This window comes from Rousettus aegyptiacus, unplaced genomic scaffold (assembly GCF_014176215.1).
Source record: "Rousettus aegyptiacus isolate mRouAeg1 unplaced genomic scaffold, mRouAeg1.p scaffold_m13_p_4, whole genome shotgun sequence".
Taxonomy (NCBI): domain Eukaryota; kingdom Metazoa; phylum Chordata; class Mammalia; order Chiroptera; family Pteropodidae; genus Rousettus; species Rousettus aegyptiacus.
Window position 1 is genome coordinate 138,803,502 of NW_023416307.1, and position 27,095 is coordinate 138,830,596.

A 27,095-nucleotide genomic window follows, 5' to 3' on the forward strand; every position below is an offset into this window, starting at 1 on the left:
TCTCTATAATTCAGAAAGATGACTCAGCGAATAGACTTGACATTTTCACTCATCCGCATGATTCTGAGCACAGTTAATGAATGTTTTGTAAATGAGAAGTATAACTCCTAAGCCTCATCATACAACTCTATGAGTGGCAAATGAATTTGGATCCTCATTGACTCCTGCAACTCAATAGTCCACAAAAAGTAATACTTGTTTCTAGTCACTCTCATGCCTCTTTTTAAAAATCACTGTCATCACCATTATCTCAGTTTCTCTTGCAGAAAACTTGGACCCACCTTTTACTCTCCCCCTTTCATTTGTCCCTCCTACCCTAATGCATCAAATCCTATCAATTCTTCCTTTTTGATATCCCGGCATTGGCCCCTTCTCCTACCTGTCCATTGCTTCTACCCTAGTCAAGGTCCTTATGACTATCACCAACATTTCATCAAAATCAGCATTAAGAGGGAAAGGAGCCACTATTAGTAATTACCCTGGTACAACAAGTCTAACCTTGATTGTCTCGGGCACGCCTAATATGTTCACCTACTTATGAAGCCCCCCTCATTCACTTACTCCTCATCTTCATTTTTCCTGCATACTGCTGCCACATAACCATCCCTAACCACAAAATATGAGCTTCTTGCTAAGGCTTTTTAAAAATCAAACCCAAGCTTCCTACTGTATTCAGAATAGCTTCCAGATTCCTCAGTCGGGTCTTTATAATTTAACCTCTCCCTGATTCTCTCAGTGTGTTTCCTATTCTTTTCCATAACACTGCTGTTTTAATAAAATTGTGATAAATAAGTGGTCTCTAAAAATACAAGGTATACTCCTCTACCATTTTTTATTTGTGCCCTCTCTACTACTCTCCATCACAGAATACCTATTCCTTTCAAGTCCATTTCGCTTCACATACCAGACCTAAATTCTTAATCATACCTTCCTATGCAGGCATTTTAGTGCTCAAAATATCATCTTATTCTTTACTTTTGTTTTATGTGTCCCATCTAGACAAATGATGGTAATAATAATTTATACCTTTCAAGAATTTTACAGCTCATGAAACACCTTTTCTTTTTGCTATTTTTCTAGCTTTGTTGAGATATAATTGACATATAACATTGTATAAGTTTAAGATGCTCAACATGATTTCATAAATATATAAATCATGAAACAATGACCACAATAAGCTTAGTTAACACATGTATCACTTCACATAGTTGCCTTTTATTGGGTGTGGTGATAAATTTTGAGAACTACCTCCTTAGTAACTTTCAAGTATGCAATACAGTAGTTATTGGTAACTATAGTCACTATGCTGCACATTAGATCTTCAGAACTTATTCATCTTATAACTGGAAGTTTGTACCCTTCAACCATCTTCATCATTTCCTACAACCCCTACACATGGCAACCACTAATATACTTTCTGTTTCAATGAGTTCGGTTATTTATTTATTTATTTTTTAAGATTCCACACATAAATAAGATCACACAGTATTTGTCTAACTTATTTCACTTGGAATAATACCCTCAAGTTTCACCCATGTCATTACAAATGGCAGGATTTCCTTCTTTTTTATGGCTGAGAGAGAGAAATCTATCAAACAAAGACTGATAAAAAACATATTCTAGAAAAAAATGTCTCAAGAAACAGAAAAATAACAAATACTTTGTCATCCTGACAGTAGAGCTCAGGTTACAAAACTAAGACCAGAATACCACTTCCAGAGAGCTGACGAATAAATTAGGGAGAAATAAAGGTTGGCAAATTTCATTCAATGCATTTTTTATATCGATGGTGATAATTGTATATTTTTATCCTTCTATTAGACAAAAGAATACTCTTTTGTCTTCTATTATTAATAATATCCTTTGTCTCTATTAATATCTTAATAATAGAATACTATCCTTTGTCTTATTATTAATAATATCCTTTGTCTTTACTATTAATATCTTGATAATAAACAAAAATCATTCATAATTTAAGGAAAAGGTCATTAGGCATTGATGACTATTACCCACAAGCGCATACTAATGGCCAGTAAACATACACACATGTGCATGTGTGCACACACAAACTCATTTTTAAAAAGACAAATCTCAAAAAGATTTAGTACCTATCAGATTGGCAAAAGTTGAAAACTTTGTTAAAGTTGTTGATGGAATGGGAAACCGAGCAATCTCACAGATTACTGGTATTGGGGTAAAATGCTATCACCTTATTTAAGGGCAATTTGAAAATGTCAAATATTAGGTGTACCATATAAATTTTTTTAACCCAGCAATTACACTAGTGGGAATTTATTACACCACATGTGTACATCTGCAAATGCAAATCTACAGAATAAGTATATTATTTTAAATCATACTGTTGTTCAAAATACCACCCCTCCAAATTTAAAAATAAAACCAAACAAAAACAGAAGAACTTTCTATATGTCCATCAATGGGGTACTGGTAAAAGGAATTATGACACATTTGTATGAAGAAATAAAGTGAGCTTATTAAAAAGACATTATTGGAAAGGAGGTCTCAAAAACATATTATTAAGAGACAAATGCAGGATTAGAACAATGAGTATAGGATAAGTCCATATATGTAAAGAAACAAGCACAGAGAAACAGAGTATCTGTTTCTTTCTTCCTTACTATATACATTCAATCCATTACTAAATCATGTGAATGCTATTTTCCAAAGACCATGAAATGCCTCCATTTTTCAACCATATGCCAGTCCTAGTTACCTTCATTCTATCCCTATACTTCTGCAATAGCTTCATAACTGGATTCTGAGTAGGCATGTCTCTTCACTTTTACTCACTTTACAGTCTAGCCACTCTAAGCATCTTCGGTTCCTTGGGCTAGCTACGGTCCTCTTGCCACATAGTCTTTGCATACACTCTCAACTTTACCTAGAACATTCCCCTCTAATCCAACTCAGTTTTCCTTTCTTCCTTTCAGCACAACTGCCATTTCCTCAAAGAAACTCACGTGTTCTTTTTTTTGTTACATCTAATTTAAAATGATACATTTACCTGTGTATGATTAGTATCTTTTTCCCTCTGCTAGACTATAATCTCTAGGAAAGTTGGCAATATATCAATTTTTGATCATCATTAAATTCCAAGATGACCACTCAGAAATTAGATAAATAATAAATATGTATGTTAATCTGTCTGTCTGCCCATCCATCTGTCTGTTCATCCATCCATTCTTCTAACCATCCATTCACCCACATCCCCACCCACCCTACCCATCCATTCATCCATCCATCCATGCATCCAACCATCTATGCATCGTGTAGCTGCATTAAAAATATCTAGCAGAAAAATTAACTATGGTTATTGCCTAGGGAATGAAGCTAAGGGAAGAGACGGGAGAGAAAGTAAAAAGATACATATTTTATTTTAAATATTTTCATTTGTTTACATTTTTACTAAGTGTATTGAATAATTAAAAATAATTCATCACAACAAACTATTACTTTCTTGTCGATGACATGAGAGCAAGTATATTTTAAAACTTTCTTTGTCAGCCTACAAAGGTAATTAAATAGTTTCTTAATATCTTGTCACTAGGGCTATAATTGTAACTCTGAGAAACCTACATATTAACACAATTCTCTTTTCTTGCCAACTCAATTCAGTTCTATTTCAAGCGTAGAGTAAACGGATCTTCTCACAGGCATTCTTATGGGTGTTGTATACTCATGCAAACACACTTTTTTTTTTTTTCTCATTAAAGGTGCTAGAAAATTCCTGCAGGAAATTCAGTCACATTATCATAGTTTTTACATAGAAAGGAACTATGCGTAGAAAACAAGATTCTCGCAGAAAACAAGATTGTCATGGCAGTCAGAGTAGAGGTTACTATTGGGGAGTGGTACTGACGGTCAGGAGGCACGAAGGAGGGAGCCCTCTGGGAGCTGGAAATGTTCTATAACTTGATCTGGCTGGTGGCTCCACTGGTATATACTTATGTAAAAATTCATTGAATCGTACATTTATGATTTGCACATTGCATGAATGTAATACCTCAATTAAAGTAAAATTTAAGTAAAGATACAACTGTTTTCTAGGATACTAGGGGACTCATCATTGGGAAGAGAAATCTTTAACAACAACAACAAAATGTTACTACCTGATTGTCATTTCTAAGGTCTAATAAGAATTTTATGGCATAACAAGAATTCTATTATAAACGATGTTTTTCAGATGTCCTAAAGTTGGGGCTTGATTAATAACTGCTGGAGAGAATGTAATTTGAAATGATAAAATTTAATTAATAATCAAAAAAAGAAAACTGGCTACCAGCTTGGTACTTGTGAGGATGAACAATGTTGAAAATTTCTATAACAGAATTTTCCAATCTTGGCTTTGACATTGCCATTTAATAAGGGAGTATTATTATTAAATTATTAAATAATTCTCAGGAAAAATTAAACACACTGCAATTTACACACACAAATATACAAACACACATAGCATTTCTATGGACTCGAGGAGTAGGGAGGGGCTGGGTGTATTGTCACATTCAAATGCTCCCTCTTTTTATATCCAACATAATCTGCTTTTAAATCCTTGGGATTTTAAACTATATATTGTAAAAATGGATACTGCAATTATATTGTCATTAGATTAAAGTAATAACCTATACTTTCTCTAAACAAATCAGAACTAAATAGCATTATATGATGGTTTAATAGAAAAATGTATGTACCAAGTAGCCACAAATGACTGAGACAATTAGAAACATCTGAGTTCATCACCATCCATGGAAAGTCACTGTTCCCATGTGGCAATGGCCTACTGAGATCTAGAAAATTCTGAGATATATCATCATATGTTAATCATCATGTGTTTCTCTTTAAATATTATCTTAAATATTAATTCTTACCTTAAAACTAAAAGTCCACATAATATTTTCACAGCCTGCGGCCCCATTCGCAGTTCATTTCCTAAATAATAATAATGTACAATATGACTTTTTAAACATCACCTTCCTTTGCCTTCTGTTTAAATTTGTACCTTCAGAATACTCAGTTTAGATGCCTTTTCCTCAATGACTTTAACCCACTCCATCCAAACGCCAGTGATCATCAAATCTCCAAGGTGGAGTTTCCTCAGTTTTCTAGACAAAGCCTCTCTCCTGAGGCCCCGAACCTCCATTTTCACAACCTGAAGCAGCTCATATTCTCTTTGCACCCCAACTGTATCTTCATCCTGCGTTCCCAATATCGCAAACTCAAAACCTGAGCCAATGCAGAGACCAAATCCTTTCTTTCCCACCTCTAGTAAGTCTCTTCCTTCCATTTCCTTCTACCTTCTTGTCCCGTCCTGCTTTCAAAGTGCCTTGCCAATATTCAGGGACTTCCTCCTCTATATCTACCCAACTCCATTGTCTTCATTTATTGATCCACTCTTCGCAGTCAGAGTTATTGTTCCAAAATGCTGATCTTACCACCTCCTTGCTTGCAACTTTTTTTGTCTCCTTATGTCACATGGCATAAAACCTTAACTCCTCAGCTTGGTATTTAAACCCATCTACAAGGAGACTATGATCTAATTTTTGAAACTTACCCTTCAAATCGTGCTCCCACTTCTATACTTTATATTTAGTTATAGCTTCTGCATTTTCTCGCAAACTCAAACATCTTTTAAAAATGGTTCCCTACAGTTTGAATACATCCCTCATCCATATTTATTTCTTGGTCAATTCAAGTTGGAGATAGTACAGTCTTGTAAGAAGGCATCAGACTTTGGCTTCGGACAACCTGGTTTGAATCCCAGGGCCACCACTTTCTTGTCATCAAATCTTGAGCAAATTGCTTAATGTTCCTGAGAGCCTCAGTTTCCTCATCTCCATATGAAGAGGATGATAACAGTGTCTATATCACAGGATTGTAGAAAGGAGTAAATGAGTGAAAGCACAGAAAGTGCTTAACACAGTACTTAACAAGCATCCATATTAACTATTATTTCCATTGATATCATCACTATCATCGTCATCATCATCATCATCATCATCACTTTCTACTTTAAGAAGATTTTCCTATCTCATCAATGAGAATTATGCTTTACTTTTCTATGTCCTTCCATAGGACACTTTCCATAGTTCTAATCATTATTAAAATATGACATATATGAGATTTATTAATGACAGTCTTCCTTACTTAACAACAGGAAGGCATAAATTCTATAAATGGTTACTGAGCACTAAATTGCATCTTAATTTTCAGTAGTGTACACCTAGGGCTTTGCCTTTTTTCCTCATTCATTCATTCATGCATTCATTCATATCCTCCCAATTTACAGTCATGTAAGTCTGCAACTTGGACATCATGTTAGGGCCCTCATTTCCCCATCCTTCACATGCATTAATGGTCACTAAATCTTTAGAGTCTACCTCTTTAACACATTTTATAATGCAACCCTCTCTGGTCCAGTAAGCATTGCTTTGGTGAATTGTTGTTCACCAACATTATTATAAATGTCTCTAACTAGAAGTTTTAGTCCAAGTGGGCTTCCAAGACAATGCTGTGACCACCCCATGAAAGCACCTACCATATGGCATTTGCTTGCTTATGTATCGGCATTGTCAACTAAATACCAAATTTCTTGCATGCCCCAAATATAGATTGTAGGCCTCAACAGTACAGCTCTGAGGTTGGATTAAGGGGTTAGGAATTCTTCAGAAAGTTCAGGGATTCTGTTCCAATAGCTACTGTGGGAGGCACATAGGTCAGCAAGAAATGAGGAAGGAGACGAGCCTAGAGAAAAGATGGGACTAAAAGGAAAAACAATGAATATGAGATTGTCTCTCTAAAGCATGATGTCAGACCATCTCCAAGATGACTGAGACTTAGTCCTTGTTTTCAGAGGCAACACAGATGCAGAAAAATCTACCCACCACTATGATGGTTGCTGCCCTGATGGCCCCAATGGATATTCCTTTAGCTGAAGAGAGCCTCATCATTCAGTACCCCTTTCTTAAACAATCAATCTAATGACTGGTCTATGTAATATATAAAGGCCTGGCCCTCTCCTCCAATTTGGAGTCACTCTGTAGGGCCACCCCAATTTCAGTACTCCTTGAAGGTTGGTTGAGACTTATATTGCAGCTTGACTTCTCTCTCTATCCAAAGCTGCTTCCTTCTCTTTCTTATTAAAGGTGTTGATATAAAGAACACTCTTCAGTGAACCACCTCCTGGCTAAACTCTGTCCCAGAATTGGCTTTGTAGGGAGTCTAAACTGTGGCAACCAATGATAAGGAAGAGAGGATAAAATTGTATATGATAGCACATGTTATAACCCAGGAGAAAGAACTATTGATCTATGGGCCAAGTGTGGTACCTAGAATTGTTTTGTGGGGACTTTGCAGGAGTTAAAAGATTGCGAACTATTTGTCAACATTAAAACATGGCAATAATGGGCTACTATTTATTTGTATATGGCGCTGAGACCTGGAGTTGAAGGTAGGTGTTGCATTTAACTCCACTGGACCATAGTCCTTATCAGTGTCCTTCATTCATTTCTTCAACCTGCCAAACCCTAAGGACATTTGAGTTTGATTTTGGTATTCCAGCTTCTCAACTCAAGTCAGGCTACTTCTTTGGTCAGCCTGCTCCTCTCCATCACTTATACCTCTCATCTGACTTCTTCCACAGCATGTTTCTAAGGCTTAAGGATGAACACAGGTTATTGGAGTTGTTTAAAAACCAGAGGTAATAAGTAGTCTATATCATAAGACTCATTTGCTTGGCAGAAGTCACTAAAAGCAAAGCCCTGGTGAACTTAGCAAAGCAGAACAGAGGCTGTGCTACCCACGTGCAGGTAAATGTCTCAAGTCATTGCCATCCATGGGCAGTAAGTCAAAATACAGTCAAAACTACGAAAGGCCAAGTGCTCCTGCAGAGGAAAAATTACCAACTATTGTTAGACAGAATGATATGTGACTGCTGACATTTCACCTTTTATTATTATAGCAATATTTTAAGAAAGAAGTGTAGTTAAGGTTGTCAGAATTTCATTCTAACCTCCTCTTTAAGGCTGTTAAAAATTCGCTCATGCTGAAACTTGTCTTTCAGGTTCTCAGCCAAATTTGTGCTTTGTTTTTAATCCGTTGTTCTCTAATGGAATGCAAAATGTAATGCAGGGGAATGGCTTTTTCCAAGGATTGTTCTAGAAACTGCTTCCTACCTCAATTCTCTTTTCCTTGGCTCATTCCACTCTATGCCAAAAGGTTAGTTTCAACAACAAAAACAACCCAAAAGATACACTCAACTGCAAGAGGATTAAAGGCTTTTGCCAGTGTTTATAAAAATAGCTACAGCAAAAAGCAATACTCAAGTAGGAATCTGTTCAGCAGTGTTTGTTATAGGGAAACACAATCTTAGAATGCTGTAAGTACCCATAAGAGATGGGGTTAAATCAACAGCTATTTTGCAGCATGCACTGAATAAAAGGTAACCAATGACAGTGCAAAAATGTCTTCAGAGGCATGGTGTAAAGGTAAAATCTGATAGGCAGGAGGGACTAGATATTGTCTTGAGGTTACATTTGTAGATCAAACCCACTAATTTAGTTTAGCCTGTGTGCTCTTGGCTCTCAAAGTTCCCCAAGCCCTTCTCCCTCAAGCCATATCCCACTGATGACAAAATTATAGGGGAAGAGGAAAGAACTCACAAATTATTGGTCAGTTACTATGTGCCAGGCAGAATGTTGGAACTTTATAATCACAAGATACTGTGAAGATACCAAGAGGCATGATATGCTCCTCATCCCTGCTCTCCAGGTGAAACATTCTTTAGGTATATCTACCCATGCTTTAAAACACTCCCATGTTCGCTTTGCTTACGTTAAACTAAAGCATCTGTCCAGCTAGACTTATTATGTTGATCAGCATCTGAGATATCACCATATATAATGGAGTATTTACTTTTGTAGACATCACGCTGGCTCCTTGATAGACATGTTAGGTCTTGTATGTGCCGTCCTTCCCATTACAGCAGTCCCAGAACCTGGGAAAGTGCTATAATTAGCCTTTTATTATTAAAGCATTTCTGCAATACATTCCATTTGCATACTGCTTGGCAATCAACTCTACTCTTTATGTCTCACAAGAAATCAGATAGCTTAACACATGTTTCTATGTTTTATGGTTCTGAATCCTCAAGTCTAGGGTTCAAAGAAATCAAGGTTATGCAGCCAGCTCAAGCTTAAGATCAACACAGCTGCTCTGCTTTTATCCAGCCTCTCAGCATAGCTGCATAGCTGCTACCCAATCTTTTCCCTGAATATATATATGTAAGACGAGTGGCCCCAATTCTTCATTTTTAGCATGAAGAACTCACAGCCTGGGCTTTTGCCAAGAGATGCTGGAATACTTTTGGCAGACCTGAGATAGCCCAATAGACAATTTCCCTCAGCTGGTGAAGGAGCAAAGCTGAATCTCTTCAGGGGTGATTTAGCCCAGCCGGTGCCTGTGGCAGCCAGAAGGGATGTGGCATCACAGGCAGAGTTCAGGTGTGTTGCCCACCTTGGAAGAAGAACAGTGGAGCACATGGGGCAGGTGAGTGGGCAGAGCTGGATGGCCTTGGGGAGCTTCTTTGGAGAACAAGAGCGCTGTGAAGGAACATGCATCACGGCCACTGGAAGGTAAGGCCCAGGTGGCTCTGGCTTCCCATCATGGAATATTTAACCATTGTCTTAGAAAAAAGGTGACAGAATATGGTCAGAGGCATAAAGAACTATAGTTCAGCTTTGGAAAAGGTCTTGTGGAGAACCGTTCCTCTTGCTTTGGAGTCAGGTTGTTTTGTCTACCATTCTTAAACTATGCCATCATCCCATATTTGTGGCAGTAAAAATGTTTATTATCCCATATTATCGTTTCATAAACTCTACGATACTTGTAATTAAATCCAGAGACAGTAGTGATTCCTTGTTAAACTTCGTTTTCAAACAGCATCTTCATGGCTCCATAGTGTATTCACATAATTGCTCCAAATATTTTATTTTTAAACTATGTTAAATGCTGATAATATTTTTACTAGTATCGAGAAAGACGATTGTCTCAACTTAGCATTTATTTATGAACTGGGTATTTCTTCCCATTCTAATTCCACATCTAATTTGTTTCTAATATTCTGTTTACTCCTAATATTCTGTTTACTCCTAATATTCTGTTTATCTAATGTTCTGTTTAAACAGACCTGGGTCAACTTGTCCATCTGCTATTTTCAAAAATAAATACTTCTTTCTCTCGTACTCTCATTTTCCTCAAATACACTATCATCATCATCACCATCATGGTCGTCATCATTATCAGCAACAGCAGCAGCAGAATTATCATCGTATCATCATCATTAGTTGAGCTCTTCTATACTCCAGTCATTATCCTGAGAGTTTTACTTGTGTTAACCAAGTCATTCTTCATAGTAGTAATAGGAATTATTGTAATCCCTATTTTATAGATGTAGATGTTGTGACATGGAAAGGTTAAATAATTCAAACAAGATTAGTCATATTGCAGTTAAGACACATGTAATCTGGCTCCAAAGCCAGGCTCTTTACCACTATGCTCTGTGGCCCCTCCTGAGACCCTGATGAGCATATTGTTATTTCCAAAAACACTTTTATGTGCATCTTTGATTCCTACAACTATGAGTAAGGTTTTGTTTAAACTGGAAACTCCATTTCATTTCTTCTAAATCTGGAGAAAATGTGTAATATTTTCTTTTGTTGAATTATTGAGGATTTACTTTATTTTTTCCCAGATGAAAATTCTCGATTTAACTGAGAATTAATTCTAGATTTAATTTAAAGTAACACTATGGACTTTACCTAAAAAAGTTAAAGTTATCTTCAACTGTAAATCATGCTCGAATTACTCTCTATGGTTTCTTTTTTTCCTATTATAACGCAAAGTCCTACATTTTTTCAAGAGGATTTGCTGAACTCCAGCAGAAACAGGGGGTGTGTTAAAATTGTCTTAAGTGATAACTGTATTTCAAAATCAAATAGTTTTTAGATTTTACATATTTATAGTTATATGAGTAATATTTGGACTTATATGTCTGGATTGATCTATTCCGGGCCAAATTCCAGAAAAGATATTCAGAAGTTTGGCATATACAATGCTTGGAATTTATATATACCTTTGTTCTCCTCTCTCGATATGAAGAATAACTTGTTTATTCTACTTTTTAATATCTCTACTTATATCCACAAAGTTTAAAAAAGGACATCTATGATAATGTAGCCTAATAAAAATAAATGATAAATTCCTATTGAATTAATGTTTCTTTTCATTCTTCTCCATTTATAGTCCTCAAATTCATTGTTCTAAATTTTTGACACATTATCATTAAAGACACTTCTGAGTTTTTTTGCAAAAAATAACTGAATTCCATAGGAATACAAAAAATGCAGATGTCACTACTCAAATGTATACTACATTGTTCTTGGAATGAAATCTTTCCATGCTTAGTATCTTACTGATGATCTTTAGGACCTTACGGGGAAACCCATGGAAGAAAAGATCAGTATTCCATATCACGCTAAGGCAATGGAAGTGCTCGAGAGGACTAAACACCCAAGGACTAAACAACCAAGATCTCACGCTTCTTTGTAGTAACTTCCTCTGTACAGAGCATCACACACTTTTTATGGTAAATGTTCCTACTACAGTCAGACAAATATTCCTGTTAAGCAATTAATTCCCCAAAAAATCATCTTAGGGAAATTTGGGCTTCACATCAGTTTCATGGCCAATAGCTATCTGCATAAATAAGTTCTAGGGGCTCCTGGTAGAGGTCAGGGCACAGACCAAGGTCATAATACATTCTAGTACTTAACCTAACCAAATAACATAGACCAAGAAAGCTTTTCCAAAAACACACAGCTGTATTTTGTCTTTTCATGTTCCAACCAAAGAAAATAAATACTTATTCTTTCCAACAGCTGGGTAGCTTGCTGGAATGCTGATGGACCAAAGTCATGGAGAGTAGTGACATTTTTTTTTCTTAAGGTGGCAGGAAGACACCCTGAGGGGAAGTCGTATAGCCTGCCAAGAAACAAGGGCTTTAAGATCACTAAAGGAACGAAATATCGAGGAGGGATCTGACGTGTCCAGTTGCAAATCCAATCTCCATTTTTGCTAATGGTCTTTAAATTCTTTGGATTTAAGGCTCAAAAATGAGTTTTGAAACTGAAGGTCAGCCATATCTTTGGTATTGAAAGGAACAGTGGAATAAAATATATTCATTCCTAACTTGGGCCAAAGATTTTACATTTGTTATCCAACAATGAACATTAATAAATATTTTTATATTCCCATAATACAGAAGAGGAAGATGAGGCTCAAAGAGGTTAAATATGTCCCTAAAAATTACACAGATTGTGTAGTACAGCCAGGATTTGGACTAGGTCTATTATATTCTATGCTTATTTTCCTTGTTGCCTTTTTCAGGTAAAAGGGTATTTCCCTGGGGGGATTTATAGGAAGTTATAGAAGTTTCAATATGGGCCTCCAAAATATAATTAAGGTGCTCCCTTTAAGTGTAGCAGTATAGAAAGGCACTTGTGAAGCATCTTCCCTTCCTAGAAAAGCATACAGAAGCTATTTGTGGAAGATGAACCTGCATGCTTGAGAATCAGCACTTTTAGAGCTGAAGAGAGGGAGGAAACTTGACTTGTTCCTAAATTTGGGCTCTCAGTCTGGTAACCTGACTGATGGAGGTTTCCCTTGTTGCTGGTAGAATTGCTCCTAATCCTACTTGCCACTCCTGAGCAGCACAGAACTTTGGGAATAGATGGATTATAAACCCCTCTGCTTTGGCCTTCTGGAGGGTTGGTTTATCTGGTCTTTTCTTAAACATTTCAGATAAGACATTTTCATAACCTTTCCAGAAATAATTTATAACTCACAATTTTTAGGAAGGATCTTTCTTTCATTCAAACAGGAAAGAGCACGAAACAATGAAACATCATTGAATAACACCATAACATTAAGCGAGGCATTTCCTGACTTATAGGTCACATACTGTAGTATAAGTGTTCGTGTGGGTCAGTGCAGAGAAGTGAATTCAGGTGCTTCTGCCTCATGTCCCATTGAATGGCATCTGTGAGATGAGGTGTCATCTCAGATACCTGCCAGGAGTTATCATTGTGATAACACCTTTAAGGTCACTCCATAGAAGAGACCAACCCTTATGAAAAGAAGCTGAGTGCGTGGCCTCATCTCCTGGAGGTCACCAAGGAGGGACATTAAGGTCCACCAAGAACTTGTGATTTCTTCTCTCTTCATAGGCAACTTCATGTTTAGGCTTCTATGGCTCTTATTTTGGAATGCTTGTAAAGTAGTACTCAAAAAGTTTATTTATTCCGAAATAAAATTCATGGAACCAAGTCATTTACCTAATTACTTGAGGAGTTTAACTTTGGTTTGTTTCATCTAAAATCCTACAGTTTCGAAACTATTAATTTACCGCTGGAATGATTCAATGCATAGGACTCAAGGAACCCATAAACGGAAGCCGAGGCTGCTGCAGTACTGTATATTAATGCCAGATAAAAAAAAAGTTGTTGAAGGATCAATTACATTGCCTTTCAAAATCTACCACTTCTTTCTTTCCTGTTTGGAAGCACAATTATGAATCAAAATGCCAGTTTATGTGATTTAGAAAATAAAAATGACACATTTCCCTACCTCGAAGTCAGGAGTCAAGGTAGTAATTAGAGTTTAACATAGAGATTGTCACATTCAGTTTTATGATGGAAAAGACTAAATAAATACTTTAAAACATTCAGATACTGTTAATATAATTAAAAGTCAGCTACTATCATGTTTTACATAAGTAGAATAAAATTTTATGAACTGAGGTCCATAAGGCAGGATTTTGGAAGATTCTGAAAAAAATATGTTGGAGGATTGGTTGGCATTTTCAGTGCTTTGAAAACAAACACTTTGGAGTGGCCGGTCAAAGAAATTTATTATCATGGGTATGATACATAAATTGGCCACTTGGTTGTTTAGAGATGTTCTCCAAGGTTCTGGAAGCAGACTCGTAACATAAAACCACATTCAGCCATCAATGGAGACTCAGAAACACTTTCCTCTGTCTCTTTCGCCCTTTCATCTTTGGCATACAATAATGAATAAACCAGGAAAGCATATGTTCCTTGCAATTCCAGACTAATTTTTATCAGGATTAACGTGCGTGGCCCTCTGCATGGATGTGCATTTTAGCGCATTCAGCAAGTCTCTTTCTTTATACTGAAATGACCTCTCACAGTCCTGAGTGGCTAGTCCATACTCAGAGGGGAAGAGGAGCTCACTTAGTCAGAACAAATCAGCTGCTGGGGGAAAAGAAGTCACCTCTCTACTCTGTCAACCTGTTGTAATCCTAGCTTCTCCAGAAAAGTAAAAACATAAAACAAAGTGATAATTCAAAGCCCAAAGCAACTTCTGTATTGTACTATAACTGAGGGGTCCTCATCTCCCAGGCTGCAGACTGGTACCGGTCCCTGGCATGTCAGAAACAGGGCCACACAGCAGGGGAAGAGTGGCAGTTGAGAGAGCAAACCTTCATCTGTATTTGCAGCAGCTCCCCAGTGTGAGCATCATCGCCTCATTTCAGATCATCAGGCATTAGATTTTCATAGGAGCACCGGTCCCTGGTGCCAGAAAGGTTGAGGACCACTGCCGTATCTGATTATGTGGTGATGGTGAAAATGATGTTAGGTGGAGAGACTGAAAATACTTTGAGGTAAATACCAGTAATGAATTCTTATTGTAAAAAAAAAAAAAATGAGATTCATGTGGAGCAAGGAGGCATAGACAATGGAAAATGCAGGCAACCAAAAACTCAAATTATTGAAAATAACCAAAAAAATCCACACATTTTATTTTTGTCAACTTTTTGCCCTCAGGCCACTGCCCATGAGGTCAAACCTGCCAGAGGTGTACCCAAAAGATACAATGGTGGCAAGTCACCAATTTGAAGTTATAACTCTTTTTTTTTCAGCTGCTAGACACACTGGCAAGACATGTATTACCAAAAGGCAGAACCAGCTATACCAGCTATATAATCTTTGTGGTCCAGAGCAAAATGGAAATGCAGGGCCCTTGTTCAAAAATTATTAAGTATTTCAAGAAAGTGACAGCAAAGCCCTAAATCAAACACAGAGCCCTACAGAGCATAGGTCCTGTGTGACTGCACAGGTCACAGCCCATGAGGTCAGACCTGCCAGAAGGTAAGAGACAAGGGAGGTAGAGATCTGTCTAATCCGTATGTAGATCTGGTGCCTTCTAGCTAGTTCAGCTTCTCTTGGCAGAACACGCACATTTACAGACTCCACAGATTATGAATGATCTTGTGTCACTTTCTCATTTATAGAAACTAAATGACTTGTCTATGGTCATGAGTTGAATGATGAAGCCAGAACTAAATCCCAGGTATCCTGGTTCCCCCGACCACTTTTTCCCCACTACATCACACTACTGGTCTCCAGTTTACATGTAAATAATCAGGAAACAGTACCTACAAAAAAAGGGAAAAGGTATTGGGCAGGAATAACTGTATTGGAACTTCTTTTTCAACTCTTCCATGCAAAGAATAAAATGTAGTTTTAAAAATCAGATTTCAAATTCTTTTCTGAGTCAACACTTCCAAATCCTACAGTAAGGGCATCATATGACAGCTTCAAACATTGAAGCAAATTTCCTTTGCCAAGAGCTCAGTTGAACCCTTAGAGTTAATGATCGCAGACCAAGGTGGTTATTAGTGGATGATTATGAAGCAACATGTTAGTAAACTAATCAGTGTTCCTGTACAAATATTTAAAATACTTCCGAGATCATTTGAACTTTAACACCGAGCTAGCCGAATGCATTTGTAATCTGAACCCAAGGTTCTAATAAATTTCTCCCTTTTGGATGTCCTTCAATGTGTGGGACATTTTTAGAAAGATTAGCACCTGAATGGAAACAAAGACTGACATTTTCAAAATAAACATGAGACTTGAAGTTTTTTATACAAAACTAAATGTATGTATCTTCCTCACTTAGGTATATGTGTCAATTTAGTTCATCAAAATATCTGGTGCAAGGACATCGTTGTTGAAAGATACTATACAAATCGAATGTAAACGAAGCTATAAAAGCTTATGGAAAACATTCAATTAAGTGATGAAAGAGTTCAAGGTAGTCTGGCATTAACGTGATACAAATAAACAATGCCCCCCCCCCCCCCCCCGCCGCCCTCCTCACGGTTCAGAAGCAAAACATAGCTGTCAACCCCCCTTGACAAGGAATCGGTTTTAGGGCCAAATAGAGCTCCACTTCAAATCGTAGCTTCATACATATTTTATTTTTATGAGCCTTGCTACTTCACCTGAAAAAATGGAGTAGATCAGACGATTTTTAGATGTCTCAGTGATCTCTTAAATCTGAGTCATACACCTTTAATTATATCCTACAGAGTTGCCCCTCAAAATTTTCACCAGGGGGTAAAATTAGTTTTGCATGTCCAATGCCTTCCATAACTTTATGGTCTGTAGGTAGCAACAAGGAAAAACAAAATACTCTCTGGTCTGGATAAATATTGGCATAATTATAGGTCTGCTGTTTGGAAAATGAGGGCCGGAACAAAATGGTGCAGAGACATGAGTAACCCAACGTGTCTGAGGCTTCAGCACTTACATCTCATTAACCACCAATTACTGTATTCATAATTTAACACAAAAAGAAAAAGTGCAAATGAGGTTTTTAAAAAAATCCCTTTTATCTAGACTTTAGTTTATACTTGGCTTCTAAAGGCAGGATTAATGCAATAGGTTGAGAAAGGGAGTGGTTAGATTGAGCAATAAAAATACTTTTTGATAACATGTGAGGCTATAAAAATGGCCTGGCTGAATCTATTAGCCAAAGATAAATAATACCCTGTAGGAGAAGAAGAAACTGCTTTTTCTGGATCAGAAGGTCTGGTATGTTTTTAAAGACCTTGCTTTCACTGAAAATGTAACACATCTATTTAAAGAGACATTTTTGAAATTCGTGATTTCATAACATTTTTGCATCTGAAATCTTGTCTCTGTTCTGGCAAGGCCACGTTCAAGACTTTTGTCAACACACAGGAAGAAAAATAATCCTTAGTTATTTATTTTTGCTATTTCATTATGGATCTTACTATTATTACCAGTTCTATTGTTACTATTGCTATTCCCCTTATTACCACCACTAGTAATGCTGTTACCACTACAGTATCCACATCTGCATTTCTAACTGTCCATCTGATAAGAGTTCTAGTGAATAACATTTTATTGCTCAGCCCCTTGAGTTCCTGGCTGGCTCTCTCTGGTGAGTTTGTTGGCTCTACCTCAGCATAGTCCACCAGGCAGCAGCTTCAATATCACTTGGAAGCTTATTATGAATGCGAATTCTGGGCCTCACCCCAGACCTATGGAATCTAAAGAGTAGGTGGCCAGGGATATGTGTCGTTAACAAGCTCACATCAAGATTCTGATGTTCAAATTGGCAAAGCTCTGATCAATAGAAGTGACTGAGGTGCCAATGATCAGAGCAAGGAGGGATGGGAGAGGACTGAGGAGGAACACCTGGAGCCACTACCCACAGGTCTGACCTGGTCTGCTTCAGGGCAGGCTGACAATGCCAAGGAGAAGAAAGCAAAGTCTGGGGCAGGCTTTCAGGAAGGAGAGCTCTTTCCTGCCATAGAGGCTCCTCCCTTCAGCTTCAGGCCTCCAGGAGGACAGGCACCACCAGAACTTTCCCCCAGCCACTGCATGCTGGGCATTGAAAATGACAAGGCTTCTTGTTTTTCATCAATGCATGCAGGTAGAATTAGCTATTGTTTCAAAATTAGTATTTCTTAAGGCATGAGCTCTATGCATTTCAGAATCTTGTTGATCCCCAGTTCTACCAAATCAAAATCTCTGTGGGTTTCAACAAGCTCTCAAATGACTCCTATGCTCTGTCAAATTTAGAAACTGTGGTTCTTATTTTTTGGTTTGATCTGACAATTAATTTGTGATAAGTCACAGTTTGCTACTCTGTCCTTCCTTCTCCCTCCCTTCCTCTCTCTCTCTTTCTCTCTCCCTAGCTTTCTTGCTTTCTTTCATAACATGTTTCTTCATAACACAAGAAAATGAAAAAAAAAAAAAAAACTACACACACAAAGAAGAAAAATGACTGGAATGACTATCACACATTTTGATAAATAAAATATAAAATAATATGCATTGATTAAATAACATTAGGATAGAAAATGACAACATAATAGTCCATGAAAGAATATCATAAATTATTTAGTTAATCACCTATTATTAAACATTTAGAGGCTATTATCCAGATTTTCTGCTTTATAAATAATAATACAATAAAATTTTATTAAAAAAAAAAAACCTCTGTACTCATTCCTGATGGCCAAGTGATTTTTATGGTCAATTCCTAGAATTGGAATTTCTGATTCAAAATTATGTCTTCTTTTGAAGTATTTAAAACATATTACCAGACTGCCTCCAGAAAGAGTATCAGTTAAGAATGTACTAGGTTGTAAATTGTTAAAACCATGTTGGAGACAGTTTGGCAATATAGGTATGAAAAAATGATTATATGCATGCTTTTAGACCTGGAAATTGTACTTTGTGGTCTACAACCTGAGTGGCACTTATTTAAAAAAATATTCACATTGGTAAAAAACTAGAAATCTAAATATCCATCAGTGCAAAAACAATGCAGCAGTTAAAATATATAAACTGGATCTATATGTGTTGACATAGATATATCTAAAAACATAAAGGCATAAAGTTGAATGAAAAAAAATCTTGGTAAAAGCATATGTATGGAATGAAATTATTTATGTAAAAGTTTTAGAAACCATAAAAATATTCTGTTGCGAGTGTTTATACACTTAGGGGAAGTACAAAGCTAGGTACAGCAAAGATATACTAACTTCAACATAGTGGTTAATCTCTAGAAAAGGGCCCTGGAGGAGAGGTATAGAAGTATAGCTGGATGCATAATATTTTATTTTTATTAATAAACAGTTTTGAAGAAAACAGGATAAAATGTTAGCATTCGTCAAATCTAGGGTACAATTCTCAAAGTGTGTCTAAGGACCTCTGGGTGCCTGAAGTCTCCTGCAGGATGTCCATGAGATCAAAATAATTTTCATAATAATACAAGACATTATTTGTCCTTTCCACTATGTTCACACTTGCACTGATGATGCAAAATCAATGAAGTGTAAAACTGTGGCAACTTAGCACAAATCAAGGCCGTGGTACTAATTGTATGAGTGATCATTGTATTCTTCACACCACATGCTAGTAGTAAAACAAAACAAACCGAAAGAAGCCGGTTTGAATCGAGAACGTCCTTGATGAAGCAGTAAAAATTATTTTAATGAAATCTCAACACTTGAGCACTTTTTAAAAATAGTCTGAGTGACAAAATAGCAAGTATGCATATAGCACTTCTGCTGCAAATTGAAGTGTGATGACTGTCTTGAGGAAAAGCCCTTGTGTTATTGAATTGTGAACTGAACTACCTGCTTGCTTCATAGAACATCATTTTTCTTGAAAGAACGAGTAAGAAACAAATTGTGGTTATGCAGACTTGACTGTTTGGCCAACTTTTTCTCAAAAGTGGAGTCTATCACTTCAAAGAAAACAACTGACAGCATGTGTTGTCAAGCCACTCTGGGCTTGACAGACCCCTAATAGTTGAAGGCTTTTCTGAGATCAGTAGATATGTAATAAATAGAATCTCAAATATTATATAATGAAATACATCTATATCTGGAAAATCTGCATTACTTAGTGAACCAATACTTTCCTAATGGTCAATGCATGACATTACAAAATCATGCATGTGTAAAAGATTCACTCAAAGTGCAAGATAAATGAATGAATTTTAATGTAATGGAGTATGAAAAGTTGAGTGATATGGTTTTAGATTCCACGTTACTAATTACTCATTTAGAAACTACCATTTGTTAAATGTTGGTAGAGTATCAAAACAGAATTTTCAGTTGTTAGAAAAGGCTATTGAAATATATTTTTTCCTGCCACATAACTCTGTGAGTATATATTTTCTTTGTATATTTCAACAAAAAATCGTATCACGACACAATAAATTTAGAGGCAATATCAGAATCCAGTTGACTTCTTTCAGGACAGACATTAAAGAAATTAGTAAAAATGTAAAACAGTGCCACTCTTGTCAATAACTTTTCTTCCTTTGGAAAATGTAGTTATTATCATAAAAATCTTATTTATGTTAATATATAGTTTATTATTGCTCTTCTAAATGAATTAACAAATATTTTAGATGTTTCTCTTTTCATTTCTAATGTGATACTATAAATATTAGTAAATGAAAGTTCTTTGGGTTCTCAATAATTTTTAAGAATGAGCCCAAACGATTTGAGAACTGCTGACCAAGGGAGGGATTATATAGATTATCTTATCTTATATTATCTTCTACGATTTTCTCTACCAGCAGCATATGAGCATATACATGACCCTATATCCTTATAAAACCTGAGAATAATCATTAAACAAACAAACCCTGTGAATCTGAAAGGAAAAAGTCATGATTTTAATTTGCCTTTCATTATATAAATTTTATATTTTATATTTTATTGTTGATTTAAATTTTTTTGTGTGTTTTCTTCTTTCTAGTTAATTTACCTGTTCATTCAACATATATTTGTTGAGCATCTTGTATATACCATGCTTCTAGGAATATCTGGAATATAGCAGTGAACATTATAAAAGGTCTATTGTAGGAGTTGGCACACTGTGGTCTGTGGGCCAACTTTGTCCCACTTCCTTGTTTTTTTTTTAAATAAAGTTTAATTAGAACACAGTAGTGCCTATTTGTTTACATATTGTCTATGGCTGCTCTTGTGCTCCTAGGGCAGAGTTGAACAGTTGCAATAGAGACTGTGTTGCTTCTAAGCCAAAAATATTTACGATCTGTCTTTTACAGAGAAAGTTTTCTGGCCCTTGGCATTGTGGATTCTATAAGAATGCTTGTCTCTTTCCTTCATATTTGTAAAACTGCTTCAGGTACTAAATAAAATATTTAATCTTTGCTTCAAATAAATAAGCATTATTATTTTAAGTAATTAGTCTTCTATGTTTGTTTCATTAGAGTTTTTATCCACAATGTATATTAAATCAAGTATTTTTTGGGCATCTATAGAGGTGATAAAATTCTTCTCATTTAACCTATTGATAAAATCAATTATAAAAACAGATTTCTCTAACAGAAAAATGTCTTATGTTCTTAAGAACCAACTTTTGTGGTTTTGGTTTGTTATTAAGGTTTACTAGATTGAATTTACTGGTACTTTACTTGAAATTTTTCAATTCGTGAGGTTGATTTATAAGGTTTTGGTATCATCTCTTTTAGGATTGTCCTCTACTGTAAATGAAAAAGAAATTGGAATAGTAACATCTTTTTTCTATCTCTAGAATAGTTTACGCCTATTAAGTTTATAAATTTAAACAAATTATGTCACAAAATGGGGTATATAAAATTAAGATCATGGGAATAAGATATAGTATAAATTTGCTCTACTCAATAATCTAGAGAGAAATCATAATTATGCAGTTCAAAACAGCAATAACAATAATTAGGGTCAGATTTAGATTTTAGGTTTTTGTTAAATGGGGGAAATTGTAAGGTGCCCACGTCCCTTCAGCATTCTCCCTCAAGCATTGAACTAATTAAGCTAAAACTTTTCCTAGTTTTGTGGGAACAGCTACTGGATTGAGACCAACTATGGAGCTTAATCCATCATATTAACACATCCAAAGAAAGAAAAGGTCAGCTCCTGGAGCATGGCCACTTTAGATAAACTGAGCTCAGGAAAAACAAACTTTGGCAGTGCGTGTCACGCACTGTCTTCAGGAAGGAGACACCGAATCCAAGTGATCTAAGTAACTAGTTGTGAAAAATGTGTTGTCAACTGACAGCAGAGGCATTTCCTCAGGCCTCACCAAGCCCTGGACAAATATTCCCCAGCATTATGGCCTTTTGCTGATTCCAGACACATCATCAACTTTTGGCTTATGAATTCAGCAATATCTGCTGATTCTGGAAAAGTTTTCAGGAGGTGCCTAGAGCTGCAAATTACAAACTTTTCCCTAAGAAACATTACTCCTATGTTTGTGTGTGTGTGTGTGTGTGTGTGTGTGTGTGTGTGTGTGTGTGTGTCTGCGCATGTATGTGTGTGTATGTGTGTGTGTTCTTTGTTTTGTTTTGATTTGATGTAAGACTCATTCCCACGGGCCTCACCAAAGGACATGTATATAATACTAGACTCACCAGCTGAAACTGTGCTTCTTTCTTTCTGATTTCAAATGCCATTTAAGGTGGCATTTTTAGAAGGATAATTTCAAATATATTCTAAGTTATGAAAGAATAAAATAAGTTGCTTACTTTGAACATTAGAAACAAATCACATACAACATACCTCACTGCTCATGGCAACTCATCTCTGTGGATCTGGACGCATTTATTGGATAGCTGAGAATCTTTCGCCTGGATGATTCCAATGGCATTTCCATTTCATCTAGTCTTAACTTTCTACCATGGATTGGAAGACTTCTTCAAGAGGTTATGCTTTGGTCCCCATTTACCTTTCCCTGTCATTATCTTTTGGCCATTAGCCAAAGGTATCACAAGACTCTGAAAGAATGCTAATTCTCATTCTTGGTGAATTTTGCCAGTTGTGGACAACACTTCTATCCTTGGCTCTCAAAAGTGGATTCATGAATAATAATATATTAAAAATATTTGAACTACACATAAGTTATTTGTATCTGTAAGGTCCAAGTTTAAAGTTATACTTTTTTTTATATGATTAGAAATATATCATCTTTTAAAAGAAGTACAGATCTTTAAAGGATAAAAATGAATATAGTAAATATTATTCTGTTAGGTCAAACTATATAAATTTGCTGATACTATTTTTTAATGAGTGATAGATATATTTTGACTTATAGAACAGAAACATTAAATTTCAGCACTTTTATCTAACATATCTCAACCATTAAAAGTTCATCAGCCTACTTTCTCTTATAGAACAGAAATGTATCTGTCAATTTACCAATGACAAGTATTTAAGATATGTTCAATGGTGTTTTAAAGAATGTAAATTGAAACAAATTGGTTTTATTTTCCCCTCAATTACTCAAGCATAAGGCTTCTGAGAAGGGAATGACATTCATTTTATAATTTCCTGTCATTTGGCTTAACTTCCTGCATGAGGCTGAATGAAACAATATTGAACCACTCTGCTGTTGTGATCACACCAAATTTTGACATATGCTTAGTGTTTGGCTCGGTGTTGTTACCAGGTTCACACTTGGATCCAAACTTGAGTGCATGTGGGAGCACATGCATGAGCATGTGTGTGAGCCTGTATGCAATCACATTTGGACATTTGTTTCCTGCTAACAGAAACCTAAGCATATGTTCGAGAACAAGCTTCTCTTTTCTTTTGACACATTTTCTGTGATTAGATTCATTAAGAAATATAGCAACATTAAAAATTAGGAGGGGTACGCATTTATAAACATCAACTATAGTTATGGCGAAGACCTTCACATCAACTAAGATGTGTCTTTTGGGGCCATAATCCAATCTACAAGACACATTTTCATGTACTTTACAGCACAGTTCAAATCATTATAGAATAAAAAACCTTTTCTATAAAGAAAATAAAGATGGTGAAATAACATGGCTTATTTGAACATTAAAATATCCTCTATAAAAATGTCACCCTAACTGGATTACTTCCATCAAAGCTGCAAAAATAGAATCAGCAAATGAGACTTTGATGCTGGCAGTTGAAAAAATTTTTTTTTGGTATTTTGTTCTCGTTGTTTATGAGGTTACTAAAACCCTCGATGTAATTATGGTTTGACACTTTCTATCATTTTTTAACTTACGGTCTTCTAAAGGAAATAGTGTAAATTGCATTCTTTGAAAGATTATTAAACATGTCTTAAGTACCCAAAATGTCATAGGAAGTGAAATAGAATTACCCAAAACATGAGCAAGTCTCTAGCTTCAAATTTAAGACCCATGAAAAGTGGAGGGATAAAGGCATAACTCTGTTAAATTTGCACAGACAGGGTACATTCTGTAGGAATTCGGGTTTGAGTGACATGAAAAGTATTTGGCTATCATTTTTATTTATTTGTTTTAAGTCAAGTATGGTAGAAATAAAATCATATTGTTATTATTATTGGAAAGAAAAATACAAATCTTTGTGATAATGACTTCTGGGAGGCAGAATAGTATAGCAGTTAAGTATATGGGCTCTGAATTCATTCAGATTAAATTCAAGTACTGAGTTTGTCCTGTGTTAGTGTTAGTTGTATGATCCTGGGGTATTGACTGACATTTAGCCCTCAGTTTCCTCAGCCGTATAATGAAAATAATAATGATATCTAGTGTATTCCATAAGGCACTATGAGTAATTAAAAGAAATAATCCATGAAAGCACTTTGCATAGTGCCTGACAATATAAATGCTCAACAAATATTAGAATTCATAGAAAGAGGGAAACATCATGCATTTTGAAATAAGGGATTCTGAATACAGCACTACTGATAACAGAAAGGCAGTTACGAGAATGTGGTACCCATGCAGCTAAACTGTAGGAAGCATTTTAAAAAAAACAAAACATGTATATTCTTGATTTCATTGGTTAAAAAGCAATCCAAGGAAACATCTGTAGATACTCTTGTACTCAAGGCTCAATTTGTTTGGCTTCTTTGTCCACTGTTATTTACTTGAGACTCAATATGTTTAGCAAACCTTTCATGAGGTGGAGTAGATATCAATTTCTAAAAGCTATTTTCTCCATAGGCTACTGAAGTTGATTGCATTTTAATGAATGCATTTTGAATTGAAGAACTCGAAAATAAATATCTGTTTATCACAAGAGTATCTACCTGCATTATTGAAAATTCCTTTGGATCTCTTGATAAGCCAGAAGAAAATTTTAGGCACCAACGAGAAAGGAAAATGATTATATAAATGATATTAAGCTCCAGAAGCTCCTTACTGGTAAAACATGCCCTGGGATTGGATGAGTGTAATCAGGATTTAAAGACCCGAAGAATACGAAAAGAAACACATGTATCTTACTGCCCAAGCTTCACCTGCATCTATTACTATATAGGCATTTTAGTAGGAACAGTGCAAATATTTTGAAAGCAGAATTGAGTGCAATCTTTGGAATAATAAGCAGATGCAGGGGTCATGTTTCTATGAAGGCTACATTTTATATGAAACATAAGTTAATAATAAGGAAATTGGTGCTAGGGATTCTTGTTAATATCCCTTTGCCAACACAAAATCATATTAAATGCAAGTAAAATTCAATTTCCATTTCAATACTTACAAAAATCTTCCCATTCCAATGAAAAATTGCCTGGGTTAGCCATTATATTTACATAGTGGCAGGCAAATTTATGTTTATAATGACCTGTCTCTCTAAGCAAATGATTAGAAAATATTTTCATGACTGCATAAAATATACTTACTTGAAATATATGGTCAAAATTGCAAATTGGAAAACAAAGATAAAAATTCTTTAAATACTTTTCAAAACCACGGCTTTGTTTTCTAATTCCAAAAAAATTAGAATAAGAAAGTTATTGGCTACAAAGGCAGTTCTGTTTTAGAGAATACTCTTCATTTTGTTTTTGCAGTGAACTGGTATAAGGAATATAACACGGATGGCCCATCAGTGAGATGTGACCTTTGCTTGTCTAGGCTAAATGGTCCTGGGAGTGCTGAGTTGGCAACATTCTCTGTTCTCATCTTCCTTTTGGCCATTGGCTGAGAGTAGCGACAGGGGTTAGCAGTTCAGTCTGCTGCTGTGAATCTGGGTGTTTCTTCTGTGAAGCTAATTGGAACTGCAACATTGGCCTCATTATCATGTTGTGAAACCCCTCTGAACTAACCAGCTCAGACAGCCATGGTTATACGCTAAAATCAAAGGCAAGATAATTGAAAGAATTATGGATACAGAGGTTGGGCCATTTTCTAAATATCGAAGAATATAAGATTAAAACTCAGGGCATAATTCATTTACATATCCCAATAGGTTATAAAATGGACAGCTTTTCACATTTACCATCGACATAGACTAAATGGGGAGAAATGAGCCAAGAGAGAGCTCTGACATATTTTACTCTAAGCAATCATGTCATTCTTCTCACTATAGTCATGTTTAAGTCACATGGCCTGGGGTCGATATTTTTCAAGCCCAATGACAGTGAACCATTGTGCAGTTAATTAGATTGCTATTGGCTTAACCTGATTGTATTGCTAAGATTACTACTACTACTAATAATAATAATAATAATTATGAATAAAAATTAAATACATTTATTATGTTGCATGCCATCTATACTTTAACTTAAATCGATAGTTTTCAATGGGGCAGATTTTATCCTGGAGGGGGCATTGGGTAATATCTGGAGACATCTTTGATTGTCATAACTGGATGGGGGAGGGGAAAGTGCTACTGGCAACTAGTGGGGAAACGCTAGTAAATATCCTGCAGTGTGTAGGACATAACAGATAATTTTTTAACCCGAAATGTCAACAGCGCCGAGGTTGAGAAACCCTGATCTAAATAACCAAATCAAGAATGCGGGGATCTGGGATCTGATCAGCTGAGTAGCATCTGGTCATTACTGGGGCTGAAGGACTATTTGACAAACAGTTTAAAAGTTTCAAGGACACTTCTAAATACCCTATATCATCTGGCAATGAGTCTGGTGTTAGGATAGGAGAAAGAGAAGAAAAAATGTAAACAGTACATCTATATCTATATGTATATATAGCTATGGAAAGAGAGAACCCCATCATGAGTCAAAAAAAACATTAGTGCTAATTTATAATTGAAAAGGCTGATATAAATCATTGGTAAGATAATTTGTATGTTAGCCAATTTGCTTTTGTAACATACAATAACAGCATTGTTTTTAAACAGATTTCTCTGATTAAAGACAAATGATAACTTCATGACCTAATTTGCCTAGATATTA

General features: G+C 35.8%; 1 protein-coding gene across 6 annotated transcripts in view; it reads right to left on the minus strand.

Moving 5' to 3' along the window:
- The window catches only part of THRB (thyroid hormone receptor beta), a 319,642-nt gene that overhangs the window by 218,174 nt on the left and 74,373 nt on the right, over positions 1-27,095 (minus strand). The window lies entirely within an intron of this gene.